At 38.4% G+C, this 22,739-nt stretch overlaps 1 pseudogene; it reads right to left on the bottom strand.

Moving 5' to 3' along the window:
* LOC147455396 (uncharacterized) overlaps nucleotides 1-22,739 on the bottom strand; it is a 38,105-nt pseudogene that overhangs the window by 13,953 nt on the left and 1,413 nt on the right.

Genomic DNA, 22,739 nt, shown 5'->3' with positions numbered 1-22,739 from the left:
TTAGACAAGTGGTGGACCTTTGCTTCTCTCTATAATTCAATAGAGTTAGCTTGGACAAGTGGTGGAACTTGAAACCAAACCCCCATGTAAAACCTATCATGGTCACTCCAAGTGGTAAGAAAGAATAACCTTTAGATGTAGCCTTATAGGTTGTACAAGTGGTGGACCTTAACACCCACATATTCTTAATATAATGACATAGAGTGGAAAAGTGGTGAATCTTGAGACCAAACCACTCAGGCTACTACCAATAATATCTTGGACAAGTGTTGGACCTTGAATGTAAACCCCTCATCTACGACATATTATGGGTTTAATGTTTTTCTATGGAGCCTAGCATCTTGGAGACATGGTGCAGCTTGCTTCTCGTCATGTTTCAATGGAGCCTATCTTGGACAAATGGTGGAGCATCCTTCTCTCCATGTTTCAATGGAGCCTAACTTGGACAAGTGGTGGACCTTTGCTTCTCTCTCTGTTTCAATAAAGTTAGCTTGGACAAGTGGTGGACCCTGGAACCAAACCCCCATATAAAACCTATCATGGTCACTCCAAGTGGTAAGAAAGAATAACCTTTAAGATATAGACTTATAGGTTGGACAAGTGGTGGACCTTGAATGTAAACTCCCCATCTATGAAATATGGTGGGTTTAAGGTATTTAGATGGAGCCTAGCATCTTGGAGACATGGTGCACCTTGCTTCTCTTCATGTTTCAATGGAGCCTATCTTGGACAAATGGTGGAGCATCCTTCTCTCCATGTTTCAATGGACCCTAGCTTGGACAAGTGGTGGAGGTTTGCTTCTCTCTATGTTTCAATAGAGTTAGCTTGGACAAGTGGTGGACCTTGGAACCAAACCCCATGTAAAACCTATCATGGTCACTCCAAGTGGTGAGAAAGAATAACCTTTAAGATATAGTCTTATAGGTTGGACAAGTGGTGGACCTTAACACCCAAATATTCTTAATATAATGACATAGAGTGAAAAAGTGGTGAATCTTGAGACAAAACCACTCATGCTACTAGCGGTAATAGCTTGGACAAGTGGTGGACCTTGAACGTAAACCCCCCATGTTTCAATAGAGTTAGCTTCGACAAATGGTGGAGCATCCTTCTCTCCATGTTTCAATGGAGCCTAGCTTGGACAAGTGGTGGACCTTTGCTTCTCTCTATGATTCAATAGAGTTAGCTTGGACAAGTGGTGGACCTTGGAACCAAACCCCCATGTAAAACCTATCATGGCCACTCCAAGTGGTAGAAAGAATAACCTTTAAGATATAGCCTTATAGGTTGGACAAGTGGTGGACCTTAACACCATATTCTTAATATAATGACATAGAGTGGAAAAGTGGTGAATCTTGAGACCAAACCACTCATGCTACTACCAATAATAGCTTGGACAAGTGGACCTTGAATGTAAACCCCTCATGTACGACATATCGTGGGTTTAAGGTTTTCATGGAGCCTAGCATCTTGGAGACATGGTGCAGCTTGCTTCTCTTCATGTTTCAATGGAGCCTATCTTGGACAAATGGTGGAGCATCCTTCTCTCCATGTTTCAATGGAGCCTAGCTTGGACAAGTGGTGGACCTTTGATCCTCTCTCTGTTTCAATAGAGTTAGCTTGGACAAGTGGTGGACCTTGGAACCAAACCCCCATGTAAAACCTATCATGGTCACTCCAAGTGGTAAGAAAGAATAACCTTTAAGATATAACTTATAGGTTGGACAAGTGGTGGACCTTGAATGTAAACCCCCCATCTACGAAATATGGTGGGTTTAAGGTATTTAGATGGGGCCTAGCATCTTGGAGACATGGTGCACCTTGCTTCTCTTCATGTTTCAATGGAGCCTAGCTTGGACAAATGGTGGAGCATCCTTGTCTCCATGTTTCAATGGACCCTAGCTTGGACAAGTGGTGGACCTTTGCTTCTCACTATGTTTCAATAGAGTTAGCTTGGACAAGTGGTGGGCCTTGTAAGCAAACTCCCATGTAAAACCTATCATGGTAACTCCAAGTGGTGAGAAAGAATAAAGTTTAAGATATAGCCTTATAGGTTGGACAAGTGGTGGACCTTAGCACCCAGATATTCTTAATATAATGACATAGAGTGGAAAAGTGGTGAATCTTGAGACCAAACCAGTCATGCTACTAGAGATAATAGGTTGGACAAGTGGTGGACCTTGAATGTAAACCCCCCATGTACGAAATATCATGGGTTCAAGGTATTTCAATGGAGATTAGCATCTTGGAGACATGGTGTAGCTTGCTTCTCTTCATGTTTCAATGGAACGTATCTTGGACAAATAGTGGAGCATCCTTCTCTCCATGTTTCAATGGACCCTAGCTTGGACAAGTGGTGGACCTTTGCTTCTCTCTATGTTTCAATAGAGTTTCTTGGACAAGTGGTGGACCTTGGAACCAAACCCCCATGTAAAACCTATCATGGTCACTCCAAGTGGTGAGAAAGAATAACCCTTAAGATATAGCCTTATAGGTTGGACAAGTGGTGGACCTTAACACCCAGATATTCTTAATATAATGACATAGAGTGAAAAAGTGGTGAATCTTGAGACCAAACCACTCATGCTACTAGCGTTAATAGGTTGGACAAGTGGTGGACCTTGAATGTAAACCCCCCATGTTTCAATAGAGTTAGCTTCGACAAATGATAGAGCATCCTTCTCTCCATGTTTCAATGGAGCCTAGCTTGGACAAGTGGTGGACCTTTGTTTCTCTCTATGTTTCAATAGAGTTAGCTTGGACAAGTGGTGGACCTTGGAACCAAACCCCCATGTAAAACATATCATGGACATTTCAAGTGGTGAGAAATAATACCCTTTAAGATATACCCTTATAGGTTGGACAAGTGGTCGACCTTAACACACAGATCTTCTTAACGTAATGACATAGAGTGGAAAAGTGGTGAATCTTGAGACCAAACCACTCATGCTACTAGAGATAATAGGTTGGACAAGTGGTGGACCTTGAATGTAAACTCCCCATGTACAAAATATCGTGGGTGTAAGGTATTTCAATGGATCTTAGCATCTTGGAGACATGGTGCAGCTTGCTTCTCTTCATGTTTCAATGGAGCCTATCTTGGACAAATGGTGGAGCATCCTTCTCTCCATGTTTCAATGGACCCTAGCTTGGACAAGTGGTGGACCTTTGCTTCTCTCTATGTTTCAATAGAGTTATCTTGGACAAGTGGTGGACCTTGGAACCAAACCCCCATGTAAAACCTATCATGGTCATTCCAAGTGGTCAGAAAGAATACCCTTTAAGATATAGCCTTATAGGTTGGACAAGTGGTGGACCTTAACACCCAGATCTTCTTAATATAATGACATAGAGTGGAAAAGTGGTGAATCTTGAGACCAAACCACTCATGCTACTAGTGATAATAGGTTGGACAAGTGGTGGACCTTGAATGTAAACCCCCATGTACGAAATATCATGGGTTTAAGATATTTCAATGGAGCCTAGCATTTTGGAGACATGGTGCAGCTTGCTTCTCTTCATGTTTCAATCGAACCTGGCTTGGACAAATGGTGGAGCATCCTTCTCTCCATGTTTCAATGGAGCCTAGCTTGGACAAGTGGTGGACCTTTGATTCTCTCTATGTTTCAATAGAGTTAGCTTGGACAAGTGGTGGACCTTGGAACCAGACCCCTATGTAAAACCTATCATGTGCATTCCAAGTGGTGGTAAATAATACCATTTTAGATATAGCCTTATAGGTTGGACAAGTGGTGGACCTTAACACCCAGATCTTCTTAATATAATGACATAGAGTGGAAAAGTGGTGAATCTTGAGACCAAACCACTCATGCTACTAGGGAGAATAGGTTGGACAAGTGGTGGACCTTGAATTTAAACCCCACATATACAAAATATCGTGGGTTTAAGGTATTTCAATGGAGCCTAGCATCTCGAAGACATGGTGCATATTGCTTCTCTTCATGTTTCAATGGAGCCTATTTTGGACAAATGGTGGAGCATCCTTCTCTCCATGTTTCAATGGACCCTAGATTGGACAAGTGGTGGACCTTTGCTTCTCTCTATGTTTCAATATAGTTAGCCTATATTAGACAATTAGTAGACCTCGAATCTCTCCATGTTGTCTAGAGCTGAGCTTGGACAAGTGGTGGACCTTACTTCTCCCTTCCCTTAGTTTACTAGCTTAAAAGATTACTATGTATACTTGCTTAGATCTAACTTGAACAAGTGGTGGACCTTGTATTCACACAAACTTAATTCATTACAAAAAAGTATATGCTAAAATAACATTTGGTTTTTTTTGTTTCAGGAAAGATGGCTCCAAAAAAACAGGTTGCAAGGGTTGCTGTCTCAGTTGACTATACTTGCAATGATGTTAGGAAATGGTATTTGGACATACATGGTATAGAGGGTGCACAATTTCATAAGGTGCATCTATTTATTGCCAAAAAGGAGAATGACAGCTTGTTTGAAGATGTTGGACAAGTTGTGGAAGCATCTGTCTCTGTAGTTGATAGTCATCCGGAGGTGGAATGCATTGACATTCTAGTTCCAATGAATCTAGAATTTCAACTATCTCCAGGAGCATATGCATTGGAGCGCATGTCTAGAAACAAAGAAGAGACAATGTTTTCTCGAGGATGGAAGTTTGCAGAATCAAATCCAAACATCACAGCAGATCAACTTCAAAGCTCCATCATTGCCACACTACAACGAAAAAAGGTGAAAGCTTCACGACCACCATCCACAAAGAAGCAAGCAAAAGTGCAAAAAGTAGCAGCTAAGCGAACTAGTTCCATTTTGGATGTAGACAAGGCATCTTTGGCATCCTCATCAACAGAGGGTTCAATGTCAAAGATGAGAATTGTGGATCCAGATGTTTTAGAAGCTGAGGCCATGAAAGGACAAGAAAAAGATACAGGTGGAATGAATAAGTACATAAATTATTTTCCTTTCCAATATAGGGAATTTGATATCCCTATTCAAAATTGTTGGCTTGCTCCTGATCACTATAATGCACGTATTATGGATAAAAAACACGCTGAAAGTGTGTTATTTGGATTTTCACGGAGTACGACCAAGCCTGCAGCATGTGCATATTTGATGCCTGTTCGAAATGCAAAATCAAAGAAGGGGACTCCTTTGGCAGTAGAAGAGGTAGAGGAGCAAAAAATTAAAGATTATCATTATTGGATTCTTGATGGGCAGCATTCAATCTATGCTGCAAAAGTTTTGCTTCACAATGAACAAAACAACAAAGAGATATTTGAAAGACTGATTAGCGTGTATAAATTTAGAAAGGCTCGCATTGTTGTGAATGCTCCTCCATTTGTTGCAACTGCTATATCTGCCATTGCAAATGAGGAGGCTCAGGCATTGTATGTCAAGCAACCTTACAGCCAAATATTGAGACATTTACGGAGTCAATGGATCTTCTCAGGACGACCACCAAAGGCAGCAAGTGGAATTGCAGAGGGACATGCATCTCGTGCCGGATGGGATGTAAGTTATTTTCTTTGTCTTTTTGATAGTGTTTAATTAACAAATCTTGCTCAATAGTTTAATTATTTCTCTATTTCTTTTTAGGCTTTTCTTCGATTGGCAAGAATGAGTGCAGCAGCAAGTTGGATTGCTAAACAGGCACACATGGTCACGTACTCTGATTTAGTTTATGATTGCTGGATAGAAATCATTGAAAAGCTAGAAGAGGAGAATAAGAAACCCCCAACAACTGTATTTAGATACCTTTGTGGCCTTGAGGAATCAGAGGTAAAGACTATTCAAGAAGAGATTAGAGATGAGAAGATTTTACTGTCAAAGAGTGCAAAGGATGGTGATGCAACTGACATGTATGATCGAATCAAGCAGTTGAAGCAAGACAAATTGATTCAAGATGCACTTCTTGAAGGCTTCAACAATTTGAATGAGTCTTCACCATGTAAAGACTGGGAGGAGGTGGTCAAAATGTATAACATCAATGATGTTGTTTATAAAACAATTTTAATGCTATGCGAGGAATGGATCAAATCTAGTTTGACGCGTGGAACAAAGAAAATGGCTTTTCCAGATGGAGCAATAAAATACATGCAATGGGCAATTCACCTTCAAAAGGAGAAAACTGAGCCTAGAGATTTGCCATGGTCAATCTATGTGGTGAGCCTACAAATGGAAGGCAATCTCTACTTGATGCGCCACTTCAATAATAAAGTGCCTATTGGCTTATGTGTTTTAGATATGACAAAAAACGTTGGAGGCAATTTGAAGTGGAGTGAGGAGACATTTAACAATGCTTTGGATGGGATCTTGGCTATTGCTGGAGGGTCAACAGATCCTGGATTTGTCTTTCTTGCATTTGTGGATTTCACTAACTTCACAAAATTGCAATGTGCCTTTCACGCCATGGGAGATAATCTGAGCTACCATTGTTGTGGTGCATTGCATCACTTTCCATCAGCTCCTTGCAAAGGAGCAATTCAATTCCTAACAGTTATTGCCTTCTTGGGACAAGGCAATGCATTTGAAGACCTGAGAAGAAGATCAGAGGAACATCCCATGCCAATTGATTGTTCTCTTCTTCAAGTAGCAGATAACGATATGTCAGATTTGCAATATTTGGAGGCCAAAAAAAGAGCTTTGGTCAAGCACTACATTCGTACATATTGTTTTGAAGACCGCAAGCTTGTTGATGTTTTTGGTGATGGCTCCTTGGTTGCACAAGAAGGAATACAACAGAAAAAAGAAGTTATATGCTTAATTGATAGTGTGGAGGAGGCAAAAAACGTGGAGACCATGCTGCTAGACTTTGCTAAGTCTCATGAAGATATAGAAAAATGGGCTGGACTTCAACAATCCACTTCGCAATCAGATGACATTGTGCCTGTTACAGAGGAGTGCTCTCCACAAAGAGAAGAAGAACAACAACAACAACATCCTCTGTCAATGGAGGACTTTTTGGAAATGGAGACACGTATGTTTTGAGTTTCTTGTGCATGTTAGTGTTTCTTGTTACTGATTTGATACTCTTAATGTTAGATTTTGCTTTATATAGTATTGATTGAGTTTGTATTTTTTATCTCAAGCATTCAAGGTTTGAATGTAAATAATAAATTACTTGAGTTTTTGAATGGTGGATCTTTAGACTAAAACTATAACATTTAATACTCACAAAGACTTAATTACTTAAGAGCTTGAACTCAATAAGTTTTGGACCTTTTATCAATACCCCCTTGATATGATACATTAGATCGTAGCATGGTTAAATGGTGATGCTTCATAAATTGAACCTAGCTTAGACAGGTGTTGGAGCCTAAATTTAAACTAACCTTGCTAGAAGGGAGCTTATGTTTGGACTTTGAGAACTAGCATAAGTAATCAATTAGAGCATAGATTAGACATGTGGTGGTGGCCTTAGAGACCAAAATCTTAATGAGCTTGGAAAGGTATTTAAGTACTGCAATTTACTTAGTTTTAGTACTCACTAAAGGCATAGCTTGACAAAAGGTGGACCTTACATGGATCCTAATTTCAAGAGGTGTGGTAGACCTTCAAACCAAGATCATATAGCTTGGACATGTGGTGGACCTTGCATGAGACTAGTTTAGACAAGTGTGGTACACCTTGTAACCAACACCCATTTGTTATATTAGCTTGGACAAGTGGTGGACCTTGCTTTTATGTTTCAATGGAGCATATTTTGGACAGGTGGTAGACCTTGTTTCTCTCCATGCTTCAATGGAGAGAAACATTAGCTTGGACAAGTGGTGGACCTTGCTTTTATGTTTTAAAGGAGCATATTTCGGACAAGTGGTAGACATTGTTTCTCTCCATGGTTCAATGGAACCCACCTTAGACAAGTGAAGTACCTTGAAACCAAACCCCCATAATACAACCTACTAAATAGGTTGGAAAATTGGTGGTATATGAAACCATCCATGATAGAGCATAGTATAGGTGAAAACGTAGTGGTCCTTATATCAATTACCCATGCATAGCTTGGACAAGTGGTGGACCTTGATTCTCTCTATGTTTCAATGGATCCTATCTTGGACTATAGATATATCTTACTTATTTCCATGCTTCAATGGATTGTAGCTTGGATAAGGAGTGGAACTTCAAACAAAACTCCACAGCATAGCATATATTAACAATTCATGGGTTTTATAGAGATTTTCTTGCCTATTTTGGAGAGTTGGTACACCTTTATTCTCCATTCTTCAATGGATCTGAGGTTGGACAAGCGGAGCTGGAGAAGTGGTCAACCTTAAAATGAAACCTCCCATGCTACAACCCATCATAGATCGTATATGTAGTGGACCTTGAAACTCTTTTATGTCCCTAGCTTAGAGAAGCATTGCACTCTTTATTATCTCCATACATGAAGGCAAGGTTGGACAAGTGGTGGACCTTCAAACCAGAATCTCTATGCAATAATAGGCAAGTGGTGGAGCTTGTTTTCTCCATGTTCCAATGGAGCCTAGCTTAGACAAACAATGGAGCTTGCTTCTCTCCATGTTTCAATGGATCCTAGCTTAGAAAAGTGGTGGAGCTTTGCTTCTCTCCATGTTCCAATGGACCATAGCTTAGACAAGTGGTAGACCTTGAAAAAACCCCCCGTATACAACATATTATGGGGTTTTCATGTTTCAATGGCACCTAGCTTGGACAAATGGTAGAGCTTGCTTCTCTTTATGTTTCAATGGATCCAATCTTAGCCAAGTGGTGGACCTTGAAACAAGAATCCCCCCCCCCCCATGTACAACGTATTATGGGTTTTGAAAGCACTGGGAGAAAATAATAGCTTTGATAAGTGGTGGACCTTGCTTCTCTCCATGCTTCAATGGAGCCGAGGTTGGACACATGTTGGAGAGAAGATGGTTGCCCATGAAATAAGACCATGCATGCTATAATCAATCATATGTTGTACACATGGTGGACCTTGCAATTGTTTTATATGCCTAACTTGGACAAGTGGAGGACCCTTGATTACCTCCAGATATCAACAACAAGCCAAGTTTGGACAAGTGTAGTACCACCAAACCAGAATCTCTATGCTACAATAGAGTATAGATAGGACACGCAGTGAACCTTGATATCAAACCATCCATGCTACTAGAGATGATAGGTTTCACATGTGGTATAACCTTGTATCAATGTTCTATGTGTAGTTTTTGACTAGTGATAGACCTTGAAACTAATCCCTCTAGGCTACAAGAAAAAAGAGATGGATGAGGAGGCTAGACTACTTTTGTTGCATCAATGCATCCCATGTTACCACATATACTATAGGGTTCTTGGATAAGTGTTGGATCTTGTGTCAATGCTCCATGTCTAGCTTGGGCAATAGATTGGAGACACAGTGGCCTTTTTTTTCCAATGATTTTATTTTTTGGAAACCTTGGAGGCACCATGTAAGAGGCACTCTAAGTCTTCCATACAATAGACCTATTGGACTATAAAATAATGATATCTTTCTTTGATATTGTCATTATTTTATGCATAATATTTTCTTCTTTTTGCAGACACAAAGGAGTTAAGTGATATAAAAACTAGATGTATTTCACACTATGATTGGCATGAAGATCCTTTTGGGACACCAAATTTTCCTATTCCCAAAGATGTAATTTTCCATATTAACGGTGTGGATTTTGAAGTGCGACTTTCATATATTGAAGGAGCTGGTTATGGGCTATTTGTGCATACTACCCTGGAAAGTGGTTTGACTATTCTAAACTATGGAGGGCATAAGTATAGATTTCAAGACTGGAAAAAGATATGCAAAATTTTCCAAGAGCTTATAAATATTCTCTTCTAGAGGATCCAAACATAGAAGAAGAGGAAGATCAATCATACATTATTGGTTGTGTAGAAGAAGGAAACGTGTCGGGCTATATAAATAGTTCTCACAGTACAAATGTCTGTCCCAACGTACGCTATACATTTGATCCAAATTTGCCACCTTGGCATAAATGCACCTCTTCACACATCAAGTCAGAAGAATATGGCCATGTATGCATTGAGACTATTTGTCAAGTTGAAGCAGGAGAAGAGTTGTTTGCTGACTATAACTTTACTTGACATTGTAAAGTATTGTACATGGATGGAAATCTCAAGTACATGCATCATTTTCATTTTTCATGGATGAAATCTCAAGTGAATATAACATTTGATTATTGTTTAGTTTATGCTCAACGAGAATCTAAAGTGCTCTTATGCTTTGTGTGTTGTCTAACTTATTTGACTACCTTGGCCATAGAATCTTGATTCTACTCTAGATTTGTGATAAATCTTACCAAAATTTAATCAATGTCTAGGTTGGACAAGTGGTGGGGCTTCAAACATTACTGTCTTAAACAAGTGGAGTTATCTTACTTGAATAAGTGGTGGCCTTTGAATCCAAATCTAAGCCAAATCTCTAATTGTTTCTTGTAGTCTAGGTTGGACATTTGGTGGACCTTGTATCCATGTTTCCTCAACAAGGGTGGCTTTTAGTTTTCACTTTAAGTACTCATCTTTAATAAAGTGTAGGATGGAAAATGTTGAGTTAGTAGATTGTATTTTAGACAAGTGGTGTTTGGTGTACGAATGCTGAAAATGGTTGCAAGGATTCTAACAACGACTTTACCTTAAATAAATTTCTTACTAGGAGTTCTACATATAAATATGGTGAATAAAATTCTAGTGGTTTTGAGATACCATTTGTGTGTGTGTTTTCTTAGATTCACAAACTGGGATGGATAATGCTCCTATGGTTCAGTCAACAACTATAGAATCCATAGATTCTATGGTTTCTAAAGTGCCCAAGATGGATGATATTTCTATACTAGAGTCTAGTGTTGTGCAACTTGAGCAAGCTTCCAATAATGAGAACCAAGAAATCGATGCTTCAAAAATGCAACATACATCAAAAGAGACTGAAAAGTCCACTCACGAGCTATTGCCAATTGGTACTACGTCATGTAGCGTAGATGTTGAGAAATCCATGCTTACAATTATATTGGATTTAAATGGTCTATTGTTGAAACGTTCCCCTCAACCATCCTCACACCACAACTCAGTGCAAATGGATTCAAAAAGATATATTATACTCAGGCCAGGTTGCATCCAATTCTTGAAGACTATTTTACAGAGGTTTAATGTTGCAATTTGGTCGACAGCTACTAGGAATAATGTGTATCAAATCCTTGCAGCACTAAACAACTTAGCTGAGGATACATTGCCTTTCTTTGCAATTTGGTCGCAAGATGTTTGCTACACCGCTCAAACTCAAAAATTGTTTAGACCCGACAATCCAAACGTTGAGGCAATGTTCAAGCCTCTAGCCAAAATTGCCATGGGGTTTGAATGTGATCCACAAAGAACAGTGCTTATTGATGACTCTCCTTACAAGGGATGTATTTCACCAGCAAACAATTGCATTTTTCCACCACAATTTGATGCTGAGAAGATGGTTGACAATATGCTCTTGGAGGAGCTACTGCCATACTTGATTCAGCTTGATGAGAGAAGGGATGTGCGTGATTTAATTGCTTCTAATCGTTATGGACAACCTATAGTGACAAATGATAGTGAATACAAACAAATCATGGAGTATTGGAAGCAGAAAAATGATGTTTGGTCAGCTAAGGTGTTCTTTACAAGAAGAATACCACCTGCAAAAGGTGACAGGGATGAAACTATCATTGAAAATGCAAGTGACACAAGCCACCGCAATGAAATGAGAAGAGCCCAAATACAAGAGATCTTAGCAAAGGAGCGTACACCCATTGAAAGCATGAAGGCGTCACAATTGACCACTTTAGCTAGGCAATTGGGTTGTAACACAAAAGGAGTTTTGAAGGCAACCACAGCAAAGGCTTATATAAATAAGGTGAAAGCTGAGAACAATCTTCTAAGGCTGGATAGAAAGCAACCCTAAGGTACTAGTGACATGTCATATATTCTTGATACACATACTTGAACACTCATGTGCATGGTATCTAACAAATCTTTCTTTTTATTCCTTCCTGCAGGATCTTACAAAGGATACTACTAGATGGAGCTCAATCAATAGAGATTTTGATATTTTGCTCAAAATAATGAAGCAGTCACCTACATTTTTTGTTTATCAATTTCTTGAGAGACTTTCTTTTAGTTTGTAATCATCAAATGAAATGAAAAGTATCCTTCTTATAAGATTGCTGATCTTTTTCTCGTTCAAAACTTTCAATTGTGATTTATAGTTTTGTTAGCATGAGATTGTGCTTTTTTAGTTTGAAAAAAACTGTCAAAGATCCAAGTCTTTTTGGCTTTACTTAAGTTATTAATTGTGAAAGATCCAAGTCTTTTTGCTTTACTTAAGTTATTGATTGTCTATGTAATAGTCCTTAAAACAATATCGGATGGCTTTCTTGCTCCCATGTCTCACATTGGTCTTTAGGTAAGACAAGTGGTGACCTTGAAAGTATGGTCTCATATCTCGATCAAGTGAAGAGACATGAAGCTTAAATATCACTACTATGTATCTAGTGTTAAACTCCATCAAGACAAAGATACTAGAGTGCCAAATTGCAGTCTAGTTTAAGTGAAAATCCATTTGAGCTAAGGTAAAACTTATAGTGCCTCATTTTTCTAGGATTCTACCCCATCAAGGAAGTTAGAATCTAGCACAAACCAATTAAGACTCTTTTGGAGCCTAGATAGGACAATTCGTGGAACTTAAGAGACTTATTATTGAGTTAGAGTCTAGTTTAGATAAGCAAAAGATCTTCAAACCAGCACTTGACTTTCTTACTATTCAATATTCAAAGTCCCTTGAGGCTAACAAATTACATACCTACTTGTAACCTAACTAATGAGTAATTATATAGATCTAAGCAAGTATATATAATGAGTCTTCAAACTAATAAACCAAGGGAAGAGAGTAGCAAGGTCCACTACTTGTCCAAGCTCAGCTCTAGACAACATAGAAAGATGCTAGTTCTACTAATTGTCTAATTATAGGCATGGAGAAATGATAGAAGGTTGAACACTTGTCCAACCTATCATCTCTAGTAAGATGGGAGGTTTGGCCTTAAGATTCACCATGTAACCAACCTATACATCATTGTATTATGAAGAGTAGAAAAGCAAAGCTCCACCACTTGTCCAAGCTAGTTCTAAAATCCACATGGAGATAAGCAAGCTCCACCATTTGTCAAATCTCTCTTCCATTAAAACATGAAAAAACTCAGCTATGTTGTACAGGGGGGACTTTTTTCCAAGGTCCACCACTTGTCCAAGCTAGGATCCATTAAAACATGGAAATAAACAAAGCTCCACCACTCGTCCAACCTTTAGAGTTGCAAAGTGTATGGGTTGTCTAAATAGGTATGGGAAAATAATTGAAGGTCCACCACTTGAAACATGGAGCGAAGCAAGCTCCACCATGTCTCCAATATGCTAGACTCCATTGAAACACCCTAAACCCATGATATTTTGTACATAGGGGATGTACATTCAAGATCCACCACTTGTCCAACCTAGTATCCCTAGTAGCTTGATAGCTTTGGTCTCAAGATTCACCACTTGTCCACTCTATGTCATTGTATTAAAAAGGATTGGGTGTTAAGGTCCACCACTTGTCCAACCTATAAGGTTATATTTTAAATGGTTTTTTTTCTCACAACTTGAACTACCCATGATATGTTTTACATGGGAGTTTTGTTTCAATGTCCACCACTTGTCCAAGCTAACTCTATTGAAACATAGAGAGAACCAAAGATCCACCACTTGTCCAAGCTAAGCTATATTGAAACATGGAGAGAAGGATGCTCCACCATTTCTCCAAGATAGGCTTCATTGAAACATGGAGAGAAGAAAGCTCCACCATGTCTCCAAGCTAGGATCCATTTAAATGCCCTAAACCCATTTTATTTTGTACATGGGGGGTTTTATTTCAAGGCCCACCACTTGTCTAACCTATTATCCCTAGTAGCACGAGTGGTTTGGTCTCAAGATACACCACTTGTACACTCTATGTCATTATATTAGGAAGAACTATGTATTAAGGTCCACCACTTGTCCAACCTATAAGGTTATATCTTAAATGGTATCCTTTCTCACCACTTGAAATGCCCATGATATGTTTTACATGGGGGTTTCATTCCAAGGTCCACCACTTGTCCAAGCTAACTCTATTCAAACATAGAGAGAAGCAAAGGTCCACCACTTGTCCAAGCTAACTCTATTCAAACATAGAGAGAAGCAAAGGTTCACCACTTGTCAAAGCTAGGCTCCATTGAAGCATGGAGAGAAGTAACCTCCATCATTTTTCCAAGATAGGTGCCATTCAAACATGGAAAGAATCAAGATCTACCATGTCTCCAAGATTCTAGGCTCCATTGAAACACCCTAAAACCATGATATTTTGTACATGGGGTGTTTACATTCAAGGTCTACCACTTCTCTAACGTATTATACCTAGTAGCATGAGTGGTTTGGTCTTAAGATTCACCACTTATCCACTCTATGTCATTATATTAAGAATAACTGGGTGTTAAGGTCCACCACTTGTCCAACCTATAAGGGTATATCTTAAATGGTATCCTTCACCACTTGTCAAGGTCCATCACCACTTTTCCAACCTGTAAGGTTATATCTTGAATGATATTTTTCCTTATCACTTGTAATGTCCATGCTATGTTTTACAAAGGGGTTTTGTTCCAAGACCCACCACTTGTCCAAGCTAACTCTATTGAAACATAGAGAGAAGCAAAGGTCCACCACTTGTCCAAGGTAGGCTCCATTGAAACATGGAGAGAAGGATGATCCACCATTTCTCCAAGATAGGTTCCATTGAAACATTGAGAGAAGCAATCTCCACCATGTCTCCAAGCTAGGCTCCATTGAAATACCCTAAACCCATAATTTTGTACATGAGGGGTTTACATTCAAGGTCCACCACTTGTCCAACCTATTATCCCTAGTAGCACGAGTGGTTTGGTCTCAAGATTCACCACTTGTACACTCTATGTCATTATATTAAGAAGAACTATGTGTTAAGGTCCACCACTTGTCCAACCTATAAGGTTATATTTTAAATGGTATCCTTTCTCACCACTTGAAATGCCCATGATATGTTTTACATGGGGGTTTCATTCCAAGGTCCACCACTTGTCCAAGCTAACTCTATTAAAACATATAGAGAAAGAAAGGTCCACCACTTGTCCAAGCTAGGCTCATTGAAACATGGAGAGAAGGAACCTCCACTGTTTCTCCTAGATAGGCTCCATTGAAACATGGAGAGAAATAAGCTCCACCATGTCTCCAAGTTGCTAGGCTCCATTGAAATACCCAATACCCATAATATTTTGTACATGGGGGGTTTACATTCAAGGTTCACCACTTGTCCAACCTATTATCCCTAGTAGGTTTGGTCTCATGATTCACCACTTGTCCACTCTATGTCATTATATTAAGAGGAATTGGTGTTAAGGTCCACCACTTGTCCAACCTATAATGTTATAGCTTGAATGGTATTTTTTCTCACCACTTGTAATGCCCATGACATGATTTACATGGGGGTTTTGTTCCAAGGTCCACCACTTGTCCAAGCTAAATCTATTGAAACATAGAGAGAAACAAAGGTCCACCACTTTTCCAAGCTAGGCTGCATTGAAACATGGACCTTAATACCAAATTATTTCTAGTAGCATGAGTGATATTTTGTACATGGGGGGTTTACATTCAAGGTCCACCACTTGTCGAACCTATTTCCCTAGTAGGTTTGGTCCCAAGTTCACCACTTATCCACTCTATGTCATTATATTAAGAATAATTGGGTGTTAAGGTCCACCACTTGTCCAACCTATAAGGTTATATATTAAATGGTATTTTTTCTCACCACTTGTAATGCCCATGATATGTTTTACATGGGGGTTTTGTTCCAAGGTCCACCACTTTTCCAAGATAACTCTATTCAAACATAGAGAGAAATAAAGGTCCACCACTTGTCCAAGCTAGGCTCCATTGAAACATGGAGAGAATGATGCTCCACCATTTATCCAAGATAGGCTGCATTGAAACATGGAGAGAAGCAAGCTTTACCATGTTTCCAAGCTAGGCTCCATTGAAACACTCTAGGGGGTTTTATTTCAAGGCCCACCACTTGTTTAACCTATTATCCCTAGTAGCATGAGTGGTTTGGTTTCAAGATTCACCACTTGTACACTCTATGTCATTATATTGTGTTAAGGTCCACCACTTGTCCAACCTATAAGGTTATATCTTAAATGGTATCCTTTCTCGCCACTTGAAATGCCCATGATATGTTTTACATGGGAGTTTCATTCCAAGATCCACCACTTGTCCAAGCTAACCATATTTAAACATAGAGAGAAACAAAGGTCCACGACTTGTCCAAGCTAGGCTCCATTGAAACATGGAGAGAAGGAACCTCCACCATTTCTCCTAGATAGGCTCCATTAAAACATGGACATAAGTAAGTTCCACCATGTCTCCTAGATGCTAGGCTCCATTGAAATACGCAAAACCCATGATATTTTGTACATGGGTGATTTACATTCAAGGTCAACCATTTGTCCACCCTATTATCCCTAGTAGGTTTGGTCTCACAATTCACCACTTTTCCACTCTATGTCATTATAATAAGAGGAATTGGGTGCTAAGGTCCACCACTTGTCCAGCCTATAAGGTTATACCTTGAATGGTATTTTTTCTCACCACTTGTAATGCCCATGACATGCTTTACATGGGGGTTTTGTTCCAAGGTTCACCACTTGTCCAAGCTAATTCTATTGAAACATAGAGAGAAACAAAGGTCCACCACTTTTCCAAGCTAGGCTCCATTGAAACATGGACCTTAATACCAAATTATTCCTAGTAGCATGAGTGATATTTTGTACATGGGGGGTTTGCATTCAAGGTCCACCACTTGTCCAACCTACTTTTCCTAGTAGGTTTGGTCGCAAGATTCACCACTTGTCCACTCTATGTCATTATATTAATAATAATTGGGTGTTAAGGTCCACCACTTGTCCAACCTATAAGGTTATATATTGAATGGTATTTTTTCTCACCACTTGTAATGTCCATGATATGTTTTACATGGGGATTTTGTTCCAAGTTCCACCACTTGTCCAAGCTAGGCTCCATTGAAACATGGAGAGAATGATGCTCCACCATTTATCCATGATAGACTCCATTGAGACATGGAGAGCACTAAGCTCCACAATGTCTCTAAGATGGTAGAGCTGATTGACATACCCAACACCACTGATACTTTGTACATGGGGGGTTTACATTCAAGGTCCACCACTTGTCCAACCTATTATCCCTAGTAGCATGAGTGGTTTGGTCTCAGGATTCACCACTTGTCCACTCTATATCATTATATTAAGAAAAATTGGGTTTCCATATCTAAATGGATCTTTGCTTGGATAAGTGGTAGACCTTGAGACCTAAATACCCATTCTACACTAGAGCATTGGTTAAGCCTTATGCACTTCAAGCATACCTTTAACAACAAGTAGTAGTTATTAGTTGACTTAAGTCTAGTTGACCTCCATGGTATTGAGACTAAGAGAGAGTGTAGCATAAAAAAGAGTCAGGATTTTAATTTGACTTTCTTTCTATTAATGAGTAGATCATAGATGGATTTTGGTATCTAATAAAACCTTAGGGTAGACAATGTAAAACTCATGTCTATTGTTGTGTTTGCATTAAGTGTTCTTGTTCTTTAATTTCAGAACCATTACAGAAAAATGGATTGGCTATATGCTGGCATAAATTGAAGAAAACTATTGAATTACCCATCCAACCTCCTCCAAGACCTTGTCCAAGGAATGAATCACCTCCTTATCACCTACCACTTTCTTTCAAGGACATCAAAAGAGTACTTATCTTGGATCTAGAGGAGTTACTTCTCAAGACAATTGAAATGAAACATGGAGATTCTATGCCATCTTGGGCTCAACACATGCGACTTGTGGAGGATAAAGATGAAGTTTATCATGTGGTGCGACCAGACGCACAAAGTTTTTTGGATTTTTGTGCTGAATACTTTGAGCTATGGATATGGAGTTGCTATAACTTAACAAGGGTGCAACGCATCACACAAAAATGTTTTCCTGAGCAATATACCAAGTTCAAGGTGTTTATGAGTAACAAAAATTGCCAAAATCCAAATATTATGTTAGGATTTACAAGGGTTTATCACAAAAATTTGAGTGATATTTGAGGATTTGGATGCAAACAATACCTTAATTTTTGATGACACTCCATATAGGGTGATGTGGAACATGCCAGGGACATATCTTATATTTCCAAAGAGGTGGAGGCAAACTTCCGAGCAGCTTCAAAACTTCTTGCAGAGAACCATAATTCCATGGTTGGTAGGATGGTTGTATGCAAGAGATAAGAGAGTCTATACATACAACACAATTGTAAATCAGTATAGTGATTCTGAGACAAATTATGTCCTTGGTGTGTATTTGTCAACACGAAAGAATTGAATAAATATGGCCATAAGATGCTTTTTTATTCTAGTGTGTATCTTTCAACATTTGTATAATTTGATATAGTCTTTTTTATAAAAAAACAAAGGTGTGTCAATTTTATGAACACTTGAATGGAGTGCACCCTACTCTAAGGGGACTTCAATGTACTATTGGAGTGCATCCTATTGTAAGGGGACTCTGATGTATTGCTAGAGTGCACCCAAATTTTTGGAGACTCGTTTTTTATTTGATTGGGGCCTATGTTGGGTCATATAGTAAAAGAAATTCATTTTTTGTCAATTCATATCGAGGTTGCATTTATTTGTAACTATGAGAGAATTGATGTTTGATGTCAAAATAAAACTTGTAAGTATGGATCAGAGAATTCATGGACTTTAAATATGTGAGAGGGATCTTTTTCTTGGGCACAAATGTTTGCTTCAAGAATTTTGTCATTACATACTTTGCGTGAAAGAGTTTTAGAACCTAAAAGACTTTGAAAACAAAACTATGGAATCTAAGTGCATGTATTCTTGAATGGCTTGAAAGTTGATGTATACATGCATGTCGCCTTGATGAAGATTTAGATCTGACAAGATGCAAAGCTAGAATTCTTGGACGTTACCTTTGTCAATTTGGTAATAACATATTTAACTTTCTTTTATTATGGGTGGAAAATATATTATTATGTGCATTTGGAACCTAATTGCTTGACCTTCAAACCAAGATTCCTATGTTATTTTTTCATATACTTTTTTGTAATGAATTAAGATTGTGGATACAAGGTCCACCACTTGTTCAAGCTAGATCTAAGAAAGTATATATACTGAGTCTTCAAACTAGTAAACCAAGGGAAGAGAGAAGCAGGGTCCATCACTTGTCCAAGCTTATCTCTAGACAACATAGAGAGATGTTAGGTCTACTAATTGTCCAATATAGTCATGGAGAAATGATAGAAGGTTGATCCACTTGTCCAACCTATCATCTGTAGTAAAATGGGAGGTTTGGCCTTAAGATTCACCATGTAACCAACGTATACTTCATTGTATTATGAAGAGTAGAAAAGCAAAGCTCCACCACTTGTCTAAGGTAGTTCCAAAATCAACATGGAGAGAAGCAAGATTCACCATTTGTCCAAGATAGGTTCCATTAAAACATGGAAAACCTCATATATGTTGTACATGGAAGCTTTTTTCCAAGGTCCACCACTTGTCCAAGCTAGGATCCATTAAAACATAGATAGAAACAAAGCTCCACAACTCGTCCAACCTTTATAGCTGCAAAGTGTACCGGTAGTCTAAACTAGGCATGGGAAAATAATAGAAGGTCCACCACTTATCCAATATATTATCTCTAATAGCATGGGAGGTTTGGTCTCAAGATTTAGGAATTAAATAACCTGTATTTCATTGTATTATGATGAATTTGGTTTTAAAGTCAACTACTTATCCAAGCTATAAGTTTATATCTTGAATGGTATTCCTTCCCATCACTTAGAAAACCAATGATATGTTGTACATGGGGGGGTTTGTTACAAGGTCCACCACTTGTCCAAGCTAGTTTCATTGAAACATGGATGAAGACAAGCTCCACCATTTGTTAAATCTAGACTCCATTGAAATCTAGAAAATCCATTCTATGTTGTACATGGGGTTTTTGTTTTAAGGTCCAACACTTGTCCAAGCTAAGATCCATTGAAACATGGAGTAGAGAAACACTCCACCACTTGTCCACGCTAGGAAACATTGATAGTAGTTGGCTTAGTTTGAAGATCCACCACGTGTCTAAGCTAACTCTATTGAAACATAGAGAGAAGCAAAGGTCCACCAACTGTTCAAGCTAGGCTCCATCGAAACATGGACAGAAGCAAGCTCCACCATTTATCCAAGATAGGCTCCATTGAAACATGGAGAGAATCAAAAGTCCACCATTTCTCCAAGCCAAGCTCCATTTGTCCAACCTATAAGGTTATATCTTAAATGGTAATCTTTCTAATCACTTGGAATACCCATGATATGTTTTACATGGGGGTTTTGTTCCAAGATCACCACTTGTCCAAGCTAACTCTATTGAAACATAGAGAGAAGCAAAGGTCCACCACGTGTCCAAGCTAGTCTCCATTGAAACAAGGAGAGAAGCAAGCTCCATCATTTCTCCAAGATAGGCTAGCATGGATAAGTGCCCCTTGAAACCAACCTTCCTATGAGGCAATAGAGCATATGCTACATATTTTATGTATGCCCCATGCCTCAAATTAAGAAGTTATAGATTAGAAGTGGACCTTTCTTGAATGTCACATGCAATAAATTAAGGAAAAATAGCCAAGTGGATTGTATTCCTCAATGGATCCTTGCTTTCACAAGTTGTGAACCTTGAGTCACTTTTACATTAACTTGGACAAGTGGTGGACCTAGAAACCAAGCTCTCCATGTTGAGATAAGTTGTAGGTAGGACAGTAGGACATAGACAACGATAATGGATGCAATATACTCGTTCCTAATAATCCAATTGATTGAAACCATGGTACTTTAGTTGTTTTCATTGTGTATTGTATGTGCATAAAGTGGAATGAGACCTTAAGAAAACTCAAATTTTTGACAAAATCTCTATATTTTGTACATGATATATTGAAATTTGTCCAACCTGCTGGGAATTGGGATTTTTCCACTTTACCTAATATGGTCTTAGATCATAAACTCAAAAAACATAGTCATGAAAATTATTAGCATCGTTAGTGAAATAATTACGTTCACAATGCCATAAGAGATGGTTCGCAACGCCACTCTTTTGACGACATATATACGAACGACAACATATGTGGACATAAAATATGAACATAAAAAGTATAAGATGCATGATACATGATGCAAATGACATGTGTATATACTACATAAACGACATTTATCAACGTAGTGATATCAATGAGTATCATCAAAGTATTAACAAAATATCATCATTGTATCAATAAAAATGAATAAATCATCATGGTATCAACGAAAAGCATCATAGAACAACCATTGTATCAACGAAACAACATCATGGTATCACCGAGAATAACCATGGTATCAACGAAACAACATCATGATATCACTGAGAATAACCATGGTATCAACGAAACAACATCATGGCATAATCGAGAATAACCATGGTAACAACGAAACAACATCATGGTATCACCAAGAATAATCATTGTAACAACGAAACATCATCATGGTATCAACGAAAATCACCATGGAATCAACGAAATATCATCATGGCATCACCGAGAATAACCATGGTATCAACGAAATATCATCATGGCATCACCGAGAATAACCATGGTATCAATGAAATATCATCATGGTATCAACGAAAATCACCATGACCAAAGTACTAACAAAACATCATCATGGTACCATCAAAATCACCATGGTATCAACAAGAAATTATCAATAAAACGACGTAAACTATATCTCTAGAAGAATAATTATACGAGAATCAATGAACGGGTATATCATATAACAAAAGATCATGTACCAACATTAGCTCGATAAAATTTGGACAATCATCAACGGCTCAATTGAATCAGAACGATATGTAGCTGGCTTCTGCAGCAAAGTTACATCACTAACAAATATATGATTGATGAAGAAAAAATATAATTGAGAAGTTTTCAATTATGAGAAAAATCAAAAGCAAAAAGTAAAATTTTGCTTTTCAAACATATTCGCAGTCCGAAACGATAACCCAAAATCGGTGCAGAATTTAGAGAAACTTTCTTCTACAAAGTTGTAGACCACATCGATTTTTGATGGCTATAGCGAATAGTTTCTGCAAAATCGTTCTCAATTAGGAGAAAAATCAAAAAACAGAAACGAAAGTTTCTTTTCAAGCATATACGCAGTCCGCCAACGATAACTCAAAATCAGTGCAGAATTTGAAAAAAAAAACTTTCTTCTGCAAAGTTATAGACCACATTGGTTTCAGTGCCTTCGCGGGTTATTTCTGCGAAATCGTTCTCTATTAGGAGAAAAATAAAAAACAAAAAGCGAAAGTTTCTTTTCAGACATGTACGCAGTCCGTCAACGATAACTCAAAATCGGTGCAGAATTTGGAAAAACTTTCTTCTGCATAGTTGTAGACCACATCGATCTCGATGCCTACAATGGCTAGTTTCTGCAAAATCATTTTCAATCAGGAGAAAAATCAAAAACAAAAATCGAAAGTTGCTTTTTAGACATGTATGCTATCTGCGAACGATAAGTTCAAATTGGTGTAGAATTTGAA

The sequence above is a fragment of the Adiantum capillus-veneris genome, chromosome 6, assembly GCF_014529385.1.
Source record: "Adiantum capillus-veneris isolate H3 chromosome 6, ASM1452938v2, whole genome shotgun sequence".
Lineage (NCBI taxonomy): Eukaryota > Viridiplantae > Streptophyta > Polypodiopsida > Polypodiales > Pteridaceae > Adiantum > Adiantum capillus-veneris.
The sequence above is the reverse complement of the archived record's forward strand: the minus strand, read 5'-3'. Positions and strand labels throughout refer to the sequence as shown.